This window comes from Hyperolius riggenbachi, chromosome 3, assembly GCF_040937935.1.
Source record: "Hyperolius riggenbachi isolate aHypRig1 chromosome 3, aHypRig1.pri, whole genome shotgun sequence".
Classification (NCBI taxonomy): domain Eukaryota; kingdom Metazoa; phylum Chordata; class Amphibia; order Anura; family Hyperoliidae; genus Hyperolius; species Hyperolius riggenbachi.
Window position 1 is genome coordinate 410,233,299 of NC_090648.1, and position 21,369 is coordinate 410,254,667.

The 21,369-nt window shown below is 45.1% G+C and overlaps 1 long non-coding RNA gene across 2 annotated transcripts in view; it reads right to left on the reverse strand.

Annotated features, from left to right (window-relative positions):
• Nucleotides 1-386: 386 nt before the first annotated feature.
• LOC137564088 (uncharacterized) overlaps nucleotides 387-21,369 on the reverse strand; it is a 274,411-nt gene continuing 253,428 nt past the window's right edge. The window contains exons 4-6 of one of the 2 annotated variants that reach the window (XR_011030511.1): nucleotides 8,623-8,694; nucleotides 4,154-4,295; nucleotides 387-1,637 (exon numbers count right to left, since the gene is read on the reverse strand). This is a non-coding gene — a long non-coding RNA (uncharacterized lncRNA). Of the gene's footprint in view, nucleotides 1,638-3,721; nucleotides 3,962-4,153; nucleotides 4,296-8,622; nucleotides 8,695-21,369 lie in introns of those variants that run through there. The other variant, XR_011030512.1, reaches the window with a different exon arrangement.

The window sequence follows — 21,369 nt, forward strand, 5'->3', positions numbered from 1 at the left end:
CACAAGCAGAGCTGTCTGCAGGAAGCCTGTAATGTTCAGTGCATGAGAGAAGAAGGGGACAGAAGGTAAACACACAAATGATCTTTTGAGATTCAAAAGGAAAGCTGTATACAGCCTGCTTGTGTATGGATGTATTTTCTATATGTGGACATATCGTACATCAATCTACTTCCTGTTTTGGTGGCCATTTTGTTTGTTTATAAACAAACTTTTTAAAACTGTTTTTGACTACTTTTAATGCGGCGGGGAGCGGCGAAATTGTGACAGAGGGTAATAGGAGATGTCCCCTAACACACTGGTATGTTTACTTTTGTGCGATTTTAACAATACAGATTCTCTTTAAGATAAACATGACCTCACATACTGCTGAAGAGCTGAAATCCCGTATCAGGCAAGAACAGAGCAACCTTTTCATTTTAAATCTATAGCGATTGATCTTTTTTTTTTTTTTTGTAGTTCCCAAAGTATTATATATATTTGTTTATTTATTGTATTGATAAAGTGCCAACATATTACGCAACGCTGGACATTAGTTTAGGTTACAGACAATATTTAGGGTGACATACAGCAATATGACAATATAGGAAAACAAGAACAACCTGATCACGCAGCACAGTGTGAGTACAAGGTAATGCTTAGTCAGTCACTAGATGGGAGCATGGAGTTTAGGCAAGTTAGGTTCACTTAAATGCACAGTAATGGAGGTGCATGATCAGGTAGGACACAAAAGGAGGAGGACCCTGCCCGAAGGCTTACAATCTAGAGGGAATGATATAGTATTTTTATTGAGGTGATGCAACACAGCGATAAACATGCCAATGTACCACATTATTTTTTTAAAACCTGTTTCTGGTATCAAAATCAGCATTTCAAAAAAAAATATTTATTAGCGTCTACATTTTCTATGTTGTCTTTGTAGTATTTTTAACTCTGGTAAATCTAGTATTTACATGACTTGCAAATTATTGCATTTTTTCTGATTCTTATGCAGCATCAACTTCAGCATTACATATTTCATAATTCTGACCCTTTTCTCCTAAACAAATATGCAGCTATCTGTGATATAGCACACAGGCGGACGGAAAATGGTGTAGGCATACAGAGATCTGTCAAGATTAGCTGCATGTTTGTTTCTGGTGCTATTCAGACACTACTACAGCCAAATAAACTGGAAGGACTGCCAGGCAACTGGTATTGTTTAAAAGGAAATAAATATGGCAACCTCCAAATTCTTCTCACTTCAGTTATCCTTTATAGGCAAACCTAAATTAATAGATTATTTCAATGTGGGGATTTTCTGTGCGTCTTTTTCTCCCCCCATTGTTTTATATGCACTTTTCTTTGTGGGTGGGGTCAATTGAGCATGTGGTATCGGGTGTAACCTTACTCTATATAGGAGTCACCCTTTCTCACGTGCGCCTATGCTATGATTAAGGGCGTGTAACGCCCGAAACATGTCAGCATGTGGTGCTGGCTTTTAGCTTGTTATGTGTAACGATTGAATAAAGCCATGTTGATTCTACCGACATCGTGCGGACTTCACTTTCTACGGTCTTGGATCTGAGGTCTTGGCAGCCTGCTTTCCTGCACTGTCGGTGGACGGAGGTTGTGAGCGGAGCTCCACATTCATAGCAAACCTAAATTAAAAATAAACTGATGAAATAAACAATTTCATCTATTTATATATATATATTTTTTTTATTTATTGTATTTATAAAGCGCCAACATATTACACAGCGCTGGACATTAGTTTAGGTTACAGACAATATTTAGGGGTGACATACAGCAATATGATAATACAGGAATACAAAAAAAAAAGCAGATCACGCAGTACAGTATGAGTACAAGGTAATGCTTAGTCAGTCACTGGATGGGAGCATGGAGATTAGGCAAGTTAGGTTCACTCAAATGCATAGCATGGGTGATCGTTGCAAGGGTGAAGCTTTCAATTACCGCTCCCACTGATCACGCTGCTCTCCCGCCGCTGCAGCCCACTTGCTCTGCTGTCGGTATGATCTCTGTGAGCCAAGCACTAAATGCCCTTTTGAGACTTTCATTACCTGTTTAACAGTGTTCCAGCACTCCATGGTAGTACCCATGTTCATATGCAAGTTCATGGACCACGCATACCCACCAAAAGGAATCATGCACGAGTGAACCTATTGACTGGGCTTGCACAGTTTAGGAACTTGCACATGCCCAGTGCAAATGCGCAAGTTTACATTTACTGGGCAAGTGCCGTTTGTGAACTCATACATGCCCAGTGCAGAAGAGGCAGCAAGCTCTTCCAGAAGGAATAATTTGACTATCCAGTAGTTGAATAATTAAAGCCATGTAATCAGGGAACTGAGTAGTAACCAGAGGCCACAGATGGCAGTAAGCACTTGCTAAAACTTAGGGCCTTTTACCACTAGCTACGATCAGCTTATTTGCTCTGCTTCAAAAAGCAGATCGCAGCCGTTTGGCTGATCGCAATGGAACTGCGTTTTACATGTAAATCACGGTGCTCATTTTCCGCTAGTGCAATTTTTTCCCCCCAAGTCGTAATCTCAGGATTCTGCGATTCTTGGTGGGATTGCACTCTGTTCCTGGTGGCTTCACAGTGTAAATGCGGCAAGTGGAAATTGGGAATGCGCTTTCCAGTGGAAAAGGGCCCTTTATAGGCTAAAAAGTCTAAAGCATTTATTGCCTCAGCTGGACAACTATTTTACAGCTCCATTCTTTAACCTTTTACTTTCTATAGGCTCATACACACGGGGTACGGCCGTCGCCGCAACCACGTGGCACGCGCGTGCTGCGGCGACGGTTCGCCCGTGTGTATGACGCGCGCGCCCCGAACCGTCGCCCGTCGGAGCTGTCGCCAGGCGATTGACATGTTCAATCGCCGGCTACAGCCGTCGCCGCAACATCGCCGGAACTGTCGCTAGCCCCGCATGTGTATGCGGGCTAGCGACAGCTACCCACACACAGTACACGGAGCATCCGGCGGGGGGGAGGAACCTCGGCGACATCTTCCGCCGCATCGCTAATCCCTCTGCTGCCGTGTGTATGCAGAGGGACTTGGCGACGAGCTGTCGCCGAACTGTCTCCGAACTGTCGCGCACACGCTCCCGTGTGAAGCGACAGCTACAATTGTCCCCCCGTGAGTACTTAGCTTTACTGTATCCTGCACTTAGAAGCATTTTTGTGCTATGGAAATGTTTTATGGTCTGTAATTAGTTATCAGTGAATGTTACTACAATCCAGACTGAAGTCCAGCTGCAGAAAAAGTGTAATTTATAGCCCTGAGTTCTTAACCCTCACAGTGAGAAAAAAAAGGTATACAGCCCAGGTCTGTGTAGGCTTGGGTCTGTGCATACGTCTCATAATGTCACATGTTCCTGTTTAATAAGCTAGACCCATTTTTCAAATACTCAGAAGAAAAGATTCTCCTTTATAAATATTGATATCTGGCCTAATTTTATTTTTTCCACTGTGTGTGAAGGGATGCTCAGCAGTTTTGTCCCTTGAAAAATGATTGTGCATTGGATATTAATAACATAAAATACATATTTGGTGAGAAGATAAATAGTCTGCTGTGTAAAAAGCATATTTACAAAACATCTTTCAATTGTTTTGTTGGCTATTATTGCAGAAAACAAAATCAAACAAATAGCATACATAATAGACAAACCAGATATTAGTAATGAAATTTCACAATTTGAAAAAAATAATTGGTTTAACTTTATTGTACTACACAAGTATACATATGGCTTGAAACTTCACCTGAAAAGATAATCTAACTAATTCCAAGTTAATACCTATGTATTTGCTCTGCAGTTTAGTCCACACAAAAGCACCTGTATAACTGGCTGTCGTGACTATTTAAAGGAAGTAGTGTGTGACCGTGTGTCACAAACCTGAATGGCATTCAGAAAGGATCAGAGGTAGCACAGGATTCCCAGTTTATGAAGCAAATATACTGTAAAAGATATTTAAGACAGTGTTATGTTACAAGAGCTACATTGGTCTGTATACACCACACAAATCATATTTCTGACCCTGGTTCTAGCTTTGTCACCATTATATGGTGATATATGATATGACATGATTGTAAGAAAAGTTCCTTAAAGAAAATCTGTAGTAAGAAAAAACGCCCCTGGAGGGTACTCACCTCGGGAGGGGGAAGCCTCTGGATCCTATCGAGGCTTCCCTCGTTAATGGAGAAGCACAAGTTTTATTTATTGGTTTGATTCTGATCATGTGATCATGACTTTGCTTCTTGTGCAGTATGATGTGGCCAGCAATTCCATCACCTGAAAAAATGTATCATGAGAAGGGATAATGAATAAATAGAATAAGCCCTACATGGGATTGTGGCAATCAGAAAAGGTATTTTTATATAGTTATATGTCTGTCAGGATGTTTAACATTAAGGTCAATGTATGTGGTAACTGCGCTGCTGATTGGTTCCCCCCTTAGGAGCAGGTTGCGAGGTAAAAGAATGTAGCTAGGGTTGGGATTGGTCGGCAGGTAAGTGTAAGGTAGTCTGCCAGGTGTTGCTAGGGCCCAAACATTGTTGCAGCAGCCAATCAGCAAGAAATACAGGGTATATAAGAAGGGTCCGTACAGCACATTTCACATTGTAGTCCGGAGCGGCTTGGGGAGCTCCCCACCCGCCCTTCCCTTAAGAGGACGGATTCTCGTCATGGTCAAGCTTTATTGGTTCCTCAAGTCACACAGGCAAGTGTGGACGAATATCGTGCAGGGGTCCTTTTTCGGAAAGTTGGAGTATTATAAAGCGGTCCGAACCGTATTGGTGGATTGCAATAAGGTATTTGTTATCTGTTATTAAAGTTTTGATGAAAAAGTTTTATATTTAATTAAGTTATTTGGACCTCTTTGAGTAAGTTTAATTTAACCAATAAAGAAGGCCACGGCCAATTTTTATGCCAACTTGGAGGGTTTGTTTTGTTTGTTTATATATCTAAGTATATAGATGTATTTATTTCATTGTATTGACTACATTCCCATGTGCTTTCCCCTGAATTCATGATACTACCGAAATACTCCTATTTCTTATAAGGTCCCCTTGCAAAAGCAGTAAATTGCATTAAACATGCAAGTTTAGGCAACGTTTCTTACACCATGCAGAGATCTCCGAGCATAATGGGAAATATCTACAAGCATTCACTAATCATTTCCTTTTCCCACATAGAAATGTATGCACACATGTGGCCATGGAAAGCATTGCTCCGCTGAAATCAATGCAGCACACACAGCTGGCTTTCAAATCCATTACTTATACAGGCGTGTCGCTAGGGGCTCAGATCCCGGGCACTAGCCTGGTATCTTATCAAAAGTGCCCAGGATATGGGGGTCCGGTGTGCCCGTAGCCATTTGCTTGGGTTGTTATAGTTGCAGGGTCCCCGCTGGGGCGGATGCTTTATAGCTCGGCTGAAATCACATGGGGCCGGGCAGCCAGTGAGGGGGGAGCAGCTCATCTGCCATGTGCGGCTCCTTATTTGAATGTAAAAGCTCTGTTTCAGCTAGAGCTGTGATGCTGCTGTGTGGGGCTGTCCTGGTCTCTCTCCCCTGCCATGATAGTGTATACTTTAAGGCTTCGATTCATCAAGACTCATCGAATTGGTTAATGACAGTTCGGTAAAATACCGAACTTGTTAAGCCTAATCTAGACGGAGCGATCCGGCGGCTCGATTAGCCGCCGGATTGCCTCTTCCGCATCCCCACGCACACCCGCCGCGACCCCGCTCGTCTGCGCGTGCGTCGGATTCGATACCCGCTCATCCCCGCCGGCGCCGCTTATCTTCTGCTCGATTCCCCGCTATTGTCCGCTCGCGGGGAATCGAGCAGCGCCGAGATCGGACCTGTCGGATCTTATCAATCGAGCCGCCGATGCGGCTCGATTGATAAGTAACATCGCTCCGTGTGTACCTAGCTTTAAGTTGATTTCAGGATTCATCAAATTTATCTACAGCTGTTAGCGAGCATTCGGTAATAATTCGGTAATAATTCATTAGTGATGCGTTAAAACGGAAGAAAGTGCAATTCATGAAAATGAAAGTGGGCGTGGCTTAGCATTACATTTAGGATTACTTATCTCCTTCACTGCTCTGTCGTTATTCCTTTTAGTTTTCGCTATTTTTGCGATCAAAATCGTGGCCGCAATTTTGAGCGCAAAAATAGCGAAAACGAAAAGGCGTAGTGCGGCGGTTTATATATCGTTGGAAAGAAGAGAAAGAGAGCTTCAAAATGGTATGCATCTTTCCATAGTTTCTGCACTGCTCGGAGTCCCTTTAAGCCCTATTCAGCATGTTGCTACGTGGTGTTCAAAGGACTGCCTTTTACCAACAATTCCATGGGAATCTTATGGCCTTGGGTTTAAAAGAATCTGTAACGTCAAAACGTCCCCTGGGGGGTACTCACCTCGGGTGGGGGAAGCCTCAGGATCCTAATGAGGCTTCCCACGCCATCCTCCGTCCCTCAGGGGTCTCGCTGCAGCCCTCCGTACAGCGGTGATGTCAATAATTACCTTCCCGGCTCCTGCGCAGGCACTCTGACGGCTGTCGGCTCCGAAGTAGACGGAAATACCTGATCGCCGTCGGGTCTGCTCTACTGCGCAGGCGCAAGTCTCCAGCGCCTGCGCAGTAGAGCGGACCCGACTGAGATCGGGTATTTCCGTCTACTTCGGAGCAGCCACAGCGCCCCCGCTGGAGCCTGCAAAGGTAAATATTGAATTGACAGTCGGGTCTGTCGGCGGCTGTTCGGAGGGCTGCAGTGAGACCCCCGTGGGACAGAGGAAGGCGTGGGAAGCCTCATTAGGATCCCGAGGCTTCCCCCACCCGAGGTGAGTACCCCCCAGGGGATATTTTTGATGTTACAGTGCCTCTTTAAATTACCGCTGTAAAATGGAAATATCGACACGTTACCGAATGGTTACCGAATTGTTATCGATTATATTTTATCGAATTCACACCGAATGCGGAAAAACCTTGATGAATACAACTAGAAATCGATTAACTTCGAATTCGGTAATTTAACAACTGGAAAAAGTTATCTCAAAGACAATGATGAATCGAGGCCCATGTGTGACCTGGCACGGGAGATAATGTGAAGTGCACTGGCCCCCCCTCCCCTGCACAAGACAGCAACACAGCCCGTGTAATACACAGTACAGAGAGGAGCTTGTGCTGGGAATAGGCAGAATGGACAGGAGACAACTGTGATAAAGCTGTGACCCTTCAGCTTTTTTCTTTTCCCCTCTCCCCTTTCATCTTGTGCTCTCTCTCCCCCCTCTCTCTGTTTTCCTACCCTCCTTCCATCTTGCCCCCCCCCCCCTGTTTTCTTATCACCCCTTCATCTTGTGGTCTCCCCTCTCTGACTGTCCTCAGAGGAGCTCACACTCTAATCCTACCATAATTGTAGTCTAATGTCCTCCCATATTATTATTATGTATTTATATAGCATTGACATCTGCTGCAGCACTTTACAGAGTACATAGTCATGTCACCGACTGTCCTCAAAGGAGCTCACAAGCTAAACCCTACCGTAGTCATAGTCTGTCCTAGCATATTAATATTATGTATTTATATAGTGCTGCTATCTTCAGCAGCACTTTACAGAGTACATAGTCATGTCACTGACTGTCTTTAGTCAGTTTAATCATCCTAATCTTGTGATGAGTAACCCTAAGCTGATATTTACTTTTATCCCCTTTCGCATGATTCTGTTTTAAAATTCCTAGCCTCACACTAAATTGCCCAAGAGCATAGCCTTTAATCTTTTCTAACCGCTTTATTTCTTTTACCTAACTCTAACTGCTTTTTTATTTGTAAATGCCTACCCCTCTTCTACCAGTATACTGTATCCCTAATCTCCCTTCTTTCTCATGTCCGATAACTCTAGCCAAGTCCTGGGGCAACTGGTGATAGTGGGCCTTGGGTGGTAAAATGTTCAAATCTGGCCGTGCTGCCGGTGGGCACACCGTAATTCCGGCACAGCCAGCCAGCTGGGCCAGCAACACCACAGGTCACCACCAGCCAGGCCTCAGCATCACTGCCAGCTTTGCCAGCACAGCATCACCACCACCCAGCCCTCAGCATTACTTTCAGCCAGGCCTTAGCATCACTGCCAGCCAGGCCACCACAGCATCACCACCAGCCAGGCCTCAGCATCACCACCAACCTTGCCAGCACAGCATAACCACAAGCCAAGCCAGCATAGCATCATTGCCAGCCAGCATAGCATCACCGTAAACCCAGCACAGCATAATCGCCAGCCAAGCAAAGCGCACAGGCCAACTGAGGGTAAGACAGAAGCCAGGTGAGGGAACTCTGCCTATTTATGTGAATTGCTGCATATTTATGATATGTAACTTACATGGTTCATGTACATTTGACCCGACCGCTGACCACGCCCACTTTCCTGCTGCATTGCCACCCGCCGCACATTTCCTCTCTTTGTGCCCAGGGGTGCCAGGGATCTCCCAGGATCCTAGCAACGCCCCTGACTTATACAGTAAAGTAAATACCCAGCGCTCTACTGTGAGCTGAATTTCCTGCTTTCCTTCTCTGGAGTACTAGCATATTGCTTTTGTTTGTACACTCATGGCATTGATATTACCTGTGCAGTAACAGTTGTGTTCTCTTGCAGCTCATTGTGGGGGAATTTGCTTCTTTTCAAACAGCATAAAATCTTTAGTGACCAGAAAGAAGAAAAAATGTAAATGCAGTTTGTACAAATGAGGAACTACTTCATAAATAAATGCAACTGAGTTTTTAGCTTTGCAAATGAATGACTCCAAACAGCATTTACAGTATAATTCTTGATTTTTAATAATAGTCAATCAAATGCATATTTATTTTTGGAAATTGACATACCGGTGCTTATTCTAAATGAGAAGACCACCACAATAACCACACAAGAACAGGTTTGGTATTTCAGACTGAAGACAAGTAAAGGAATTTGTTAGCTTTGCAGTCAAGATCATTAATGCAAAGCTCTGATGTGTTAAATAGTATATTCCTGCGCTCAATAAATCAAATTATATCGATGTTGAGGAAGTCATTTTCAGAAAGTAAATCTGTAAATCTGAGTCCTATATTTTCATCTTTAGCAGGGGTGAAAGTAGACTTAAAATTGTGTTTACAAGCAAGGCTGAGGTGGCTCATCGATTGGAGGAGAAAGGCAAAAAAAGTTAAGGGAAGAAATGACATCAGTATTTAGCCTCAGACTGTGGGCAAAAGACATGGTTCCCACCAGGAGAAGAATTATCTTCATTTACGATATAAAATTCACTGAAATCAAAATGTGGACAGTACAATACATGTGTTATGTAAGTAGATCAAGTATTTATCTACTTATATATGTGGTTTTTTTTCCCCTGGCATAATATGGCTAATCCTCCTGCTTTAACCTGAGTGGGGTCAGATATAATCTCCCCACCTGCCTATACCGTGGTTACCTTCAGGGTAACCCACCTTTGTGAGTATTACTCTATTCAAGCTGCACTACCTGTCATGGAAGAGCTGTGAGAAAACGCAATCGGTTTTCTGCACTGATTGTCGTTTACGGGATGGATCAAAATTGTATGTGTAGGTATAGCAGACTGCCGAGCCTGGGGGTCTCTGTTTTTCTTTGTAGCTGATGGAGCTCATTTCATGAAGCATGTTTGTTCTCTGACCAGGGAATCCAATGTTTTCGCAATTAACTTGTTCAAAAGAAGTTCCTTCAGGGACCAATGACACCTAGGTGTGAAAGCTTCCCAGCAGTAAACTTAAAAAGGGCAAAGTGTTGCTGGCCCTAAGCCCAGCGCTCTGCTATGCCCCTGAAATCACCTATTCAGTTTACCTATTCAGTGTCAGTCTCGCCACTCCCCCCGCCTCCTACATAGCTCCGGTCCCTGACCGCGGCCCTTCGCTCCCCGCTGATTGGAGGGAAGGGACGCGGGCGGGGACCGGAGCTATGCTGGAGGCGGGGGGAGCGGCGAGACTGACACTGAATAGGTAAACACAGCCTGCTGCGTGTCGACAGCGTGGCTGTGATTTATGGGGGCATAGCAGAGCGCAGGGGGAGCTTAGGGGGGATTGAGATAGCAACAGAGGCTGGGCAGTATAGGCAAACCCAGCCTCTGTGTGCAGATATCATTGTTAGAACCCCACCTCGGGTTCTCTTTAAGGCCAGGATAAACCCAGCAGGCGATCAGACTTCCTGACTCCGCCTGGGGCAGAGGGAAAATAAATGCTATGTATGATTTTTGCATGTCTAAGAAATACCATACCCAGGACAGTTATGGAAGTGATATCATTTGATTCGTGGTGTCTTGCTGGACATTTTGATACCAGTTTTGGGGGCCAGGGAAAAGCCATGACAAAGTTATTAAACTTCTCAACATAGTATGGTCATCAAGTTTGATATCATAAGAATTGTCTTATTCTGAGGGTTATGAATCTGTCATCAGCCCAAATATGGCATTTATCATTTCTGAATTACAGGGGTTTACAAGTTTAAACCTAAGTCTCTCTCCAAGGACATGGACTGTGATTGGTTGTAAACTGGAGGGGGGAGGCTTTGTCCCACCCCCAAAAACTAGCTTTAATAAAACCAGGATGCATACAGGGAGGGGCTAGTTCTAGATTGGCTGAAGCCTCTTTCCCTCCTGTTTTCCCTCCCACACCTCTGTTCCTCTCTGATTGGCCAACATTTCTCAGGCTGAAACAATGCACTTTCTATAGTGAAGGGCGGGAGACTAAGGGTGGATATTACATCACGACTGGCTTCAAAATAGCCACAGTAAATATGGAAACTGTCTAGAATAGGATTCTATACTTTTCCTTTAAAATTCACAGGAATCATAACGTGGACAGTGCAATACATATGTTATGTAAGTAGAGCAAATATTCATCTACTTATATATTTGTTTTTTTCCCCTAAAATAGTACGGCTGACAGCTCCTCTTTAACAGTACATACTGCACTATATCGGGCTCTCGGTTTCTTCACCCTCCTTTATGTCTTATTTCCATCCTGTCCGTTATTACTCAGCCTCATGAAAAGGGCCTCAGCCTTTTGTCTTTGCCAGGTGGATTGTGGGAGATCATGATCCACTCCCCCCCTGCTATAGGCCGTTCCTGCATACAGCCTGTAGTGAGCATGCTTTGGATTTGGCAGGGCACAAGGAGGCAAAATGGCAGGGAAGATAACGATTTATTTTTTTTCCTTCTCAACACATTAGTTAAACTAAGACACGTCATGTCACTTATTTTGCATGCAAATAGAGATAAACAGGAAATACGCTATTGAAATGTTTTACAAAAAATATTGTTTAGCCAAATGTATGCTTTAACTGTGAAAGCTAAAAAAAGAAGATGTGATTGTACTAGTTTTTTCACTTGCACAGATTTCAAATCACACTTCAGCTGATTTTTCAGCATGTGGTGCAAACCACTGTGAGTCATCCACCATTGTGTGATTATCTTATGCGCTGGTCATCTGGCCAAAGAAAAAAATCTGTTATTTAATAATTAATAGAACATTACATTTTCTGTAGTAATTTATGTAATTGAAAACATTTTAATTTAAATCTGTGGCCTTATCAGAACTGCAAAAATTATTCGAATTATACTTTTTTGTTTGTTTTTTGCAACCATGACAACAGTACAGTGGTGTACAGGACTTACGGTACATGAATTTGGATCTGGATCTCTGCTTTTCCAAAAGACAGCAAATTCAATTCAAACATCACTAAGTCTGCTCTTTTATCTCATATTTATATTAGCAATAAAACTGCAAATCTGTAGGAATGGAAGGGATGTGGTATGTTTGTCTTTACTTAATGCGCAGTGAGACTTTTCGGCAGCATTGCATTTGTATCGCAACACAACTTATAGAGTTTGAAAGGGCCCTGATGCTGTTTTATTTTTTTATTTATATTGTGCTATCATTTTTTGTATTGCTGTGCAGTAAAGGCAATAAATGGAACCGCAAATACAAATATACAGTACATAGTATATACACAGTACAGTTGGAACACCCAACAACAGAAATAGGTAAATCAGCAATAAATGTTGTTATAGCGTATCTCTGGGCAGCAGGCTAAAAATAGTGATAACCTGTGGGGTTCTATACTCTCCTCCCCTGGAAGGCTCATTTTAGTTCCCTTTATTCCTCTTTCCTTGTTTCAGGTCCATTGTTCCTAGTCTGAGTGGCAAAGTCTGCACTGAGTGTGTCCACCCTTTCCTGCTTCTTTCAGACACCGCACCCAATCACTGGATAGTGGCGTTTTTTTAAATCAAAGCTGCCCTTAGAGCTGAGTCCCAGAAAGTGCAGCACTGGGGGCCATCTGGGATTCAGAGATGGGACATCTGTACCAAAGGGGGAAAATGGACCTGGAAGAATAGGGAGAGGACTGAAGAGCAGAAGAAGCTTTCCAGGGGAGCTGAGTATCACTTGTTCTCCCCACGTACTATAGAATCTCAATATAGTAAACTTTGATATAGTAAAACTCTGGCTACAATAAACTCCGTCCCCAGGTTCCGACCATGCGCCTGTATGAATATACAATGTATGACGAATTCTGACATAGTAAACTTTGACATTGGCCTCAATTCACTATGCTTTCTAGAGTTATCACCATGGTGATGAGGCATGTCGTATTCAGGAAACATTTTACCTTAGGCAAACCTAAAGTTAACTCTTCTGTCTTTAAGTTAACTCTTCAATCCTTAAAATAACTCCAGAATTCTAAAGTTAAAGACAGGCTGTTCATAAACTGCGTGTGAAAATAACTACAGAGGAGGTAGCGTAACTACAGAGGAGGTAACTTAGGGAATGAAGAGATAAGATAACTCTCTCACTGTGTGGAGGTAAGTTTTCTCTTGCCTTATTATCTCCAGCATGATCTTAGTGAATTGAGGCCATAGTAAACTACTTGGCCAGGTCCCTTGAAATTTACTATAAAGTGATTTTAGGCCCTTTTTACACTAGCCGCGCCGCATCGCTTCCACTTAATGCACTTCATCTCAGTGGCCAATAACCATGTTACACTTCCGGTGATGCAATGCTCAGGAAGTGCTCTAGCTGACGCAGAAGCTGCAGTGCATTATTACGCACCAGGCGCGGCACTGGAAGCAATGAAAGTCAATGGTAACATGTAGATTTTTAATTTTTGACACTTTTGAAGAGCAATGCACATGTGCAGATTCAGATTTTCAGATGATGCGCTTTCTGTCCAGCAGTATACACAGGTTGCCTCCATTTTCCCTGTCAACGTAATCTGCCGCATATACTAAAGTGTGTGTAGTAATGTGGTGCGATGCGGTGTGGCGGCCATTTTGACACGTGCAAATCACATTGCACCAGTGTAAAAGCACCCTCTCTGTACTAGTTCTGCTTCAAGAAATCAAATAACCCTATCACCTTCTAACCCCAAAAAAATGGTAATGTGTCCTTTATAAATATATGCTGGGCAGTGTTAATGCAACATCACATCTACCCCATAGTATAACACACCACCTGTAGCTATGCAAATCAATGGAGTCGCCAAGTTTCAGCTCCGCCACTAAGGCAACTGAATCGAGAACGCGGCGAAACCCCCGACACTGTGCCCCTCTAATGTAAATGACCCACCGTGTGTTTGTCCCTCTGCTGGCTTCCAGGTGCATTCCCCTCTCCATACACGCACGCCCCACGTGGTTTCCTAGTAAGGACGTGCATGTGACGTCACACACATGCGCCCTTACTAGGAAACCACGGGGGGCGTTTTATATTCAAAAGTAACATATTTTCAAAAATAACAGTATAACACCCTCTTGACATATATATTAAATAAATTCAATCCCTAAGGTAACTATTTATGTTTTTTTTTAATTGTCATTTTTTTTTATTTGTTTTTAATGCAAAAGTTTTATTTGGGTATTTATGGGAGAGTGTGGGAGGTTAGGAGTTAATTTTAAATTATGTGTGTTTCTTTTTATTGAAATAAATGTATGTAGGTGTGATTTTACTATTTGGTCACAAGATGTCCTCACACATTTTCTTCATGCCGCACACTAATATTATGCCAACAGGAAGTAATGCGTGCATGTGTAATTCAGTTCAGCGATCATTGACACGGGGATCAATGAATGGGAACGCAGATCTTAGATCAATGAATGGGAGCACGATAAGCTGTGAGACCGAGAGCGGGAGTGAGTGGTGGCGGGAGTTGTATATCTAAACCCCTGGGATGGGAACAGTCTTTCTGCAGGAGATAGAGTTAAGGTGGCCATACACTGGCCCGATTCCCGGCCGTTTCGACAGCAGATTCGATCCTGGGATCGAATCTGCTGCCAATCGTTCGCGGTAAACGCTGCCGACGATCCGATTTCCTCCCGAAATCGGATCGGTCCGTCGATCGCGCCGTGCGGGAAATTACCCTCGATCGCCCGCGGTTAAGTGCGCGTCGCTAGCGGCGGCCGATCCGATGAAAAATACATTACCTGATGCGGGCTCCCGGGCGTCTTCTCTGCATCTTCTCAGCGCTGCACCCGCTCCATCCCGGCGCTTCCTGGGTCACTGCAGTGACCCAGGAAGTTCAAATAGAGGGCGCTCTATTTGAACTTCCTGGTCACGGAGTGACACAGGAAGCGCCGGGATGGAGCGGGTGCAGCGCTGAGAAGATGCAGAGAAGACGCCCGGGAGCCCGCATCAGGTAATGTATACGGGGGGGGGGGGGGGGGGACAGGCGGCAGGAGCAGCTGAACAGATTGTGATCGGTTTCAGGCTGAAATCGATTCACAATCTGTTTGCAGTAAAGGCAGCCATACGATCCCTATCTGATCAGATTCGATCAGATAGGGATCTGTCAGCTGGTCGATCTGATGGCACATCGACCAGTGTATGGCTGCCTTTAGTGGTTAAAGGACCAGCAGCTATCTAACATAAGGTGCACTCTAGGCAGATTGTGCAAATACCGTACATGTGTTTTTAAGTGATTGGGGTCCAGCATGCATACACCCTCAATGTAAGCTTGGATTTTATCTTTGTGTGAAATGTTAATAAACAGAGATTCATTGGCTATCATTCATAAAGGACCAGTCGGTAGTGCGGGAAAACACCGTTCTTCTCCGCAACCGGTACTTAAGACTTCTGGGTGGTCATTCATAAAGAAGTTGCCTGTTGCGATACAAGTGCGGAGGTTTTCTGGAGGAAGCTGGCGGTAGCGTGGCGGAAGACATGCGGAAACATAAAAGCTGCCCGATTCCCTCCGTGCGCTCCTCTGTCTGATGCTGCTTGGGAGGTCCGTCCCATTCATTTACACGTAATCCGCCCGCCTATCGCTACTGTCGAGCAAGCGGTATTTTCCTTCTGCATACCGCTTGCTCTAATCCTTATGAATGGACGTGTTTGTAACTTTTTCTAGATAAATCTAGAAAAACTCAGCACAAGGCGGAAATGTATCGCTCTGTCAGCTTTTCATGCGGAAAGAGCCTTTATGAATGGGGATTTTGCTGAGTGTTCGGTAAAGTCACCGGTATTAAGCATTTCCGCATGCGGAAATGCTTTATGAATGATAGCCATTGTGTGTGCAGCAGTAAAACCTGTTGTGGTTTATCCTTTGGTGGTGGCCACACATACCGTATTTCGCGCCGTATAAGACGCTCCGGAATATAAGACGCACCCAGGTTTAGAGGGCAAAAACCAGAGAAAAAAATATATATACTAAACCTGGTGTGTCCATATTCCAGGAGAGTCTTGTAAATGTTACCCCTCAAATGTTGTCTTCCTGTGTCCCATTGTCTCCCCATGTGTCCTCTGTGTCTCCAATACATGCCCCATGTGTCCTCTGTGCCCCTCATACATGCCCCATGTGTCACCCATGCCTGCCCTATGTGTCCCCCATGCATGCCCTATGTGTCCTCTGTGTCCTCCATACCTGCCCCATGTGTCCTCTGTGCCCCTCATACATGCCCCATGTGTCACCCATGCCTGCCCTATGTGTCCCCCATGCATGCCCTATGTGTCCTCTGTGTCCCCCATACCTGCCCCATGTGTCACCCATGCAAACCCCATGTGTCATCTGTGTGTCCCTCATACATGCTCCATGTGCCCTGTGTCACCCATGCCTGCCCTATATGCTTGCCCTATGTGTTGTCTGTGTCCCCCATACCTGTCCCATGTGTCCTCTGTGGCAACCATGCATGTCCCATGTGTCCTCTGTGTCCCTCATGCCTGCCCCATGTGCCTGTGTCCCCATGTGTCCTCTGTGTCACCTATGCATGCCTCATGTGTCCCTCATGCCTGCCCCATGTGCCTGTGTCCCCCATGTGTCCTCTGTGTCCCCCATGTGTTGTGTCCCCCATGTGTCCTCTGTGTCCCCCATGTGTCCTCTGTGTCCCCCATGTGTCCTCTGTGTCCCCCATGTGTCCTCTGTGTCCCCCATGGCTGCCGTGTCCTCTGTGTCCCTCATGTGGCTGCACCTGACGTATGCCTCTGCCCTCTCCCCCATGCCTGTTATGTGTCCGGCTGAGTGTGTTAAACGCCCCCTCCCGCTGTGTTCCTTATCTCTGCGTGCCCCCGCGAGTGACTAATATGCCCGCTCCCGCCTGCCTTATCTCCCTCACCCATGTCTTGGCTGCCCCCCCGGGTGTTAATCTGCAGCGGGCTTACCTCTCCGCCATGCCCGCGAGGATTGGAGACCTCCTTCACAGCCGCGCATCTCGCTCTAGTGATCGGCATGTGGTGATTGCGTCATTATCACGTGCCGATCACTAGAGCGAGATATGCGGCTGTGAAGGAGGTCTCCAATCCTCGCGGGCATGGCGGAGAGGTAAGCCCGCTGCAGATTAACACCCGGGGGGGCAGCCAAGACATGGGGGAGGGAGATAAGGCAGGCGGGGGAGCGGGCATATTAGTCACTCGCGGGGGCACGCAGAGATAAGGAACACAGCGGGAGCGGGCATGTTACACACGCCGGACACATTACAGTCATTGGGAGCGGGCAGAGGCATACGTCATCTGCAGCCACAACTTACATACTCAGGCAGGGAATTCCCGACGTGGCGGCGGGTCGCGGTCCGTATCGGCGGGCGTTTCTAAGTCGGGAATTCCCTGCCTTTGCCGTATAAGACGCAGGGACTTTTCCCCCCTATTTTTTGGGGAGAAAAAGTGCGTCTTATACGGCGAAAAATACGGTATCTACTGAACACTGGTGAATGCAGGCTGCATTTCAATCTGGAACTGTCAGGGCCCTTTCACACTGGCACGGTTTGGTGCAGCATTTCACTGCAGCCTACCGCTAGGGCAATTAAAGTCTATGGGGTAGTTCACATTGCATGCGGTGTGCTGCACTAGAAGTACCTTATCTAACACAAGTGCATACCTACGCTACCATGCGGCGACCTGAGGTGGACCGGAAGTCATGTAAGTTTGGAGCAACACATGTTGGTTTTTTTTATTTTTTTTAAAAACGCCGCAAGTTTTCCACGTCACACATGCGTGGAAGCGTATTTTGTCAATACACGTCCGTGCAAATCATTGATTTGGCCATAGGAAGTAAGCGCTAGAGATGCATCATTTCCTGTATGACCTGCTGCCTGACAGGGATTACCAGGTATTAACGTGGTATCCCCAAAGGCCTGTTTTTGGCAGTGCGTGCAGTCATTGTACCGTACCGCTAGCACCTATCCACAGTGTGAAACCGGCCTTAAAGTAATAGCACAGAGAAGTGTAAAGCTTATTCAATGAGTTAGAACTATGAATTGATGCACTAAACTGCAGTAAGAATGCTGTGTGCAGGCAGCGTAGACTACTGCTGGCAGCATAGCGCAAATTTCTAATTACCGCAGATTAGTGTATGTGTTTCTATGGCTGTGTTCACTCACAAATCTTCCGTTCCTATCCTGTCAGTTTTGTGTATGTTTCTATGGCTATGTTCACACATAAAAGCTGTACATTTTAGGTCCAGTCCCGTCCTGGCAGTTTTGTATGTGTTTACACATAAAAGGTCCAGTCAGGTAAAACTGATGAACAACTGACAGGACAGTACTGGACCGGAAATGTGCAGATCTATGTGTGAACTAGATCTTTTTTTACACAAATGTTTTAATGTCCACTATGTTGCTATGCAAACATTAAGTTTCAATGGTCCATAACTGGCCCATTCACATCACCATGTTGACTCCCTGGTGTGTAAATTTCCGTCAAAATACCCTGAGCTGAGCTGTGCGGTGTGTGCGCTACCAGACATGCTGCAATTGGCACATTATGGGACGGCTCAAATGTTGAAATCTGTTGCATTGTTGGAAGAAAGCTTATATAACTCCTGCCTACCTGATCACACGACAGTACCTGCTTTGATTGTCAATTTGATGTCTACAAACATCGTCTCCATCTTACACCCACCAAGCAATTAGCTGTGGTAATTTTTTTGTGCAACCCAAAAATGGTTTAGAGAAATGAAGGGGGGGGGGGGGCAGGGTCAGACTGGGACACTGGGGGCCCACCAAAGAAATTTCAACCTGGGGCCCACACATCCCATGATTTCGGTGAAAAAAGGGCGTGACCATGCACTGGAAGGTGGGCGTGGTCATGATGTATTATGGACAGGGCCAAATTTACATGATCTTAGCAGCATTGTAATTCAGAGACACTACTGCCCAGCAAAACTTTTCATAGAGTCCCCTCCTTCAATATAAAGTAATGTCCTACTTTGCAGAGGTTGCGACCGCAGAGGTTGCGACCGCATCGGGGCCCTTGGGCCAAAGGGGCCCCGAAGGGCCCTCCCTAACCTACAGTATTACCTCTCTATTGGTCCTGTGCGCATAATAATCACTTCTATAGATACTTTGAACATTGGTAATCATTAACAAGCTATTTCCCATCCCCTTCTTGCACCTCTGACACTGTAGTTGCCATTGGCAGGTTTTGGTGCGTCGTATCAATTGTTATGTATAGAGTGCTTGGCGGGCCCCATTGTAAAATTTGCATCAAGGCCTACAGCTCCTTAGCTACGCCACTGCTCTCAGCTTGAGTGATTACAGCACTGAGAAGAGAATTTTTGTGCTGCAATCAGCAATTGGAGCTCTGTCAGACAAGGAGGAGGGGGGGCCCACCAGAGACCTGGAGGCGGGGCCCACCGAGGGATAAAACTGTACTACTGTGGCCCAGTCCAACCCTGGGGGGGGGGAAGGGAGGCGGAAGCAGGAATGTATGGGGAACTGTCCTAATGGCCACCACTCCCCCGTTCTCCTCTGCCCCCCTCCTTTCGTACCTAAAGGCACCTGGCAGCCTCTTCCGAGTCATCAGTTGGGCATCGGTGCGTAGGTGCTAGTCCTGCTGCATGCATCTGTCAGCGAGTGACCACGTCCGGGAGTGCTCTGCTCATGACATTGTGATTACGTCATGTGCATAGCGCTCCCTGCCACGGTAACACTGAGGGACACATGCACCCGAGCTAGCACCTGCATACTGATTTCCGACTCTGGCGACCTGGAAACGGTTGCAGGAGGAGGGCTTTATGTATGTAAGGAGGGGGACAGTGGAGAACGGGGGGAGTGGTGGCCATTTCTCCAAACCTTTTTCGGCTCTAGTATCCTCTAATTTCACTGTTTGCTGTGCATTGCCAGCCAAAACGATTACAAATGAATGAGCGTTTCAGCTGACAAGTCCTCTGTCTTTAGAGGCTCATATTACACATAGAAAGCAGTATGCTGTCTATACAGGAAAAATGGCATTCAGTTATTTCACTTGGATAGATGGTTCATGAAACTATAGTTTTGCAAAGAATTGGAAATCCAGGGACAAAATCTACTCAGAAACTAAAGTACTGAGGGTGGTTTCACATTGCATATTGGTGATCTGGGGATCGCATGCCAAAAACAGGCTTTTGTGGATTACCGTGTAGAATATGTGAACATGTGTATTTCAATCCACTGCTTTAAATGAAGCTGAATTCTGCAGCGTACTGCCCACATCCCACATATCAAGGTGTATACCTCCTACAGGCAGCACGGGAAACTGGTGCATTCTCTGAATTGTGGAATACATATATATATAATGATAGGCTGTATATAAACATTCTGAGAAAATGTATCATTTTAAATGTACCATCCACTTCTAAACATCTATACTGCAGACTGTAATTGACATATACTGTGTATTCTGGCATATAAGACTACTTTTTAACCCTTGAAAATCTTCTGAAAAGTCAGAGGTCGTCTTATACGCTGTGTCATTGTCCTATCCTGTTACCGACTCTGAGCTGACCCATCCACTTGGGGAGTGGGAGAGGTGACCAATCCAACCAGTCAATCGCCTATATACTGTTATATACTGGGTAGCACATACAGTACAGCACCAGTATCTGTTCATACTGTACATAGAACCACTGTATGATGTTTTTTTAATTTTTATTTGGTGTGCGTTGGAAGAGGGGTAGTCTTATACAGCGAGTTTATCCCAAACTCTATATTTTAATTTGAATAGTTGGGAGGTTGTCTTATACGCCCAGTCGTCATATACGCCGGAAGATGTAGTTGTAGACGTCCACTCTATAGCATACTATTTAAGAAGGGTGGCCTTTGGCTACAAATTATAATGGGAGAAATGATGCCACGAAAAACCTTAGCAGCACTGCCTGTGACATAAATTATCCACCATGGCAGCTCGTGGTTGTGATCACAGCTACTGTTGGCGCTTTGAGTCCGCCAGGAGAAAAATGTGATATAAATGTTATTTGTCTTGTCTTGTCTTTGTCTAGTGTTGGTGTTGGATTATGGGTTTCTTTATTGCAGTCCATGTCGCGCTTCTCCTCCTTCCGACTTGGATAATCCAAGTTTCCTAATGAAGAAATCCGAAACTGAACATCAACACTACTTTAGACATTGTTTTTGTCATATCTAAATGCATCATGCTGTATTTAGATTAAAATCCTCAAATGTGATATTCAAAAATATGTTTAGTTAAAGCACATTTGACTTTTAAATGAATAAAAAAAAAAAAACCCACAAAAATGATTGATCTATGCATTATCATTTTAGAAAGTAATTTGTGCTATTACCGATGCTCCACCGCCTCTCCTTCTTGGAAAATTTTATTCCTAAAGATATCCATATCCAAATGGCCATGACCTTTAGTGATCTTTCCTGGGTTACGGCTATACCCTCATTACGTACATGCGCACTCGCGCGCCGCACTCCAAGCGGCTCAGATGTGCAACTGCAAAGAAGATAAGGGGGCGGAGATGGGCATGTGTGAGGCAGAGCCAGGGAAATCAGCCATGCCTCTGCCTGGAATGAGAGTATTTGACCAAGCTGGTTGAGTACTTTCAGGGCCCTGGGGTGCTCGAAAAACCGTGGGATTGCAGCGGTCAGTTATGTGTGCCCTAGTGGCA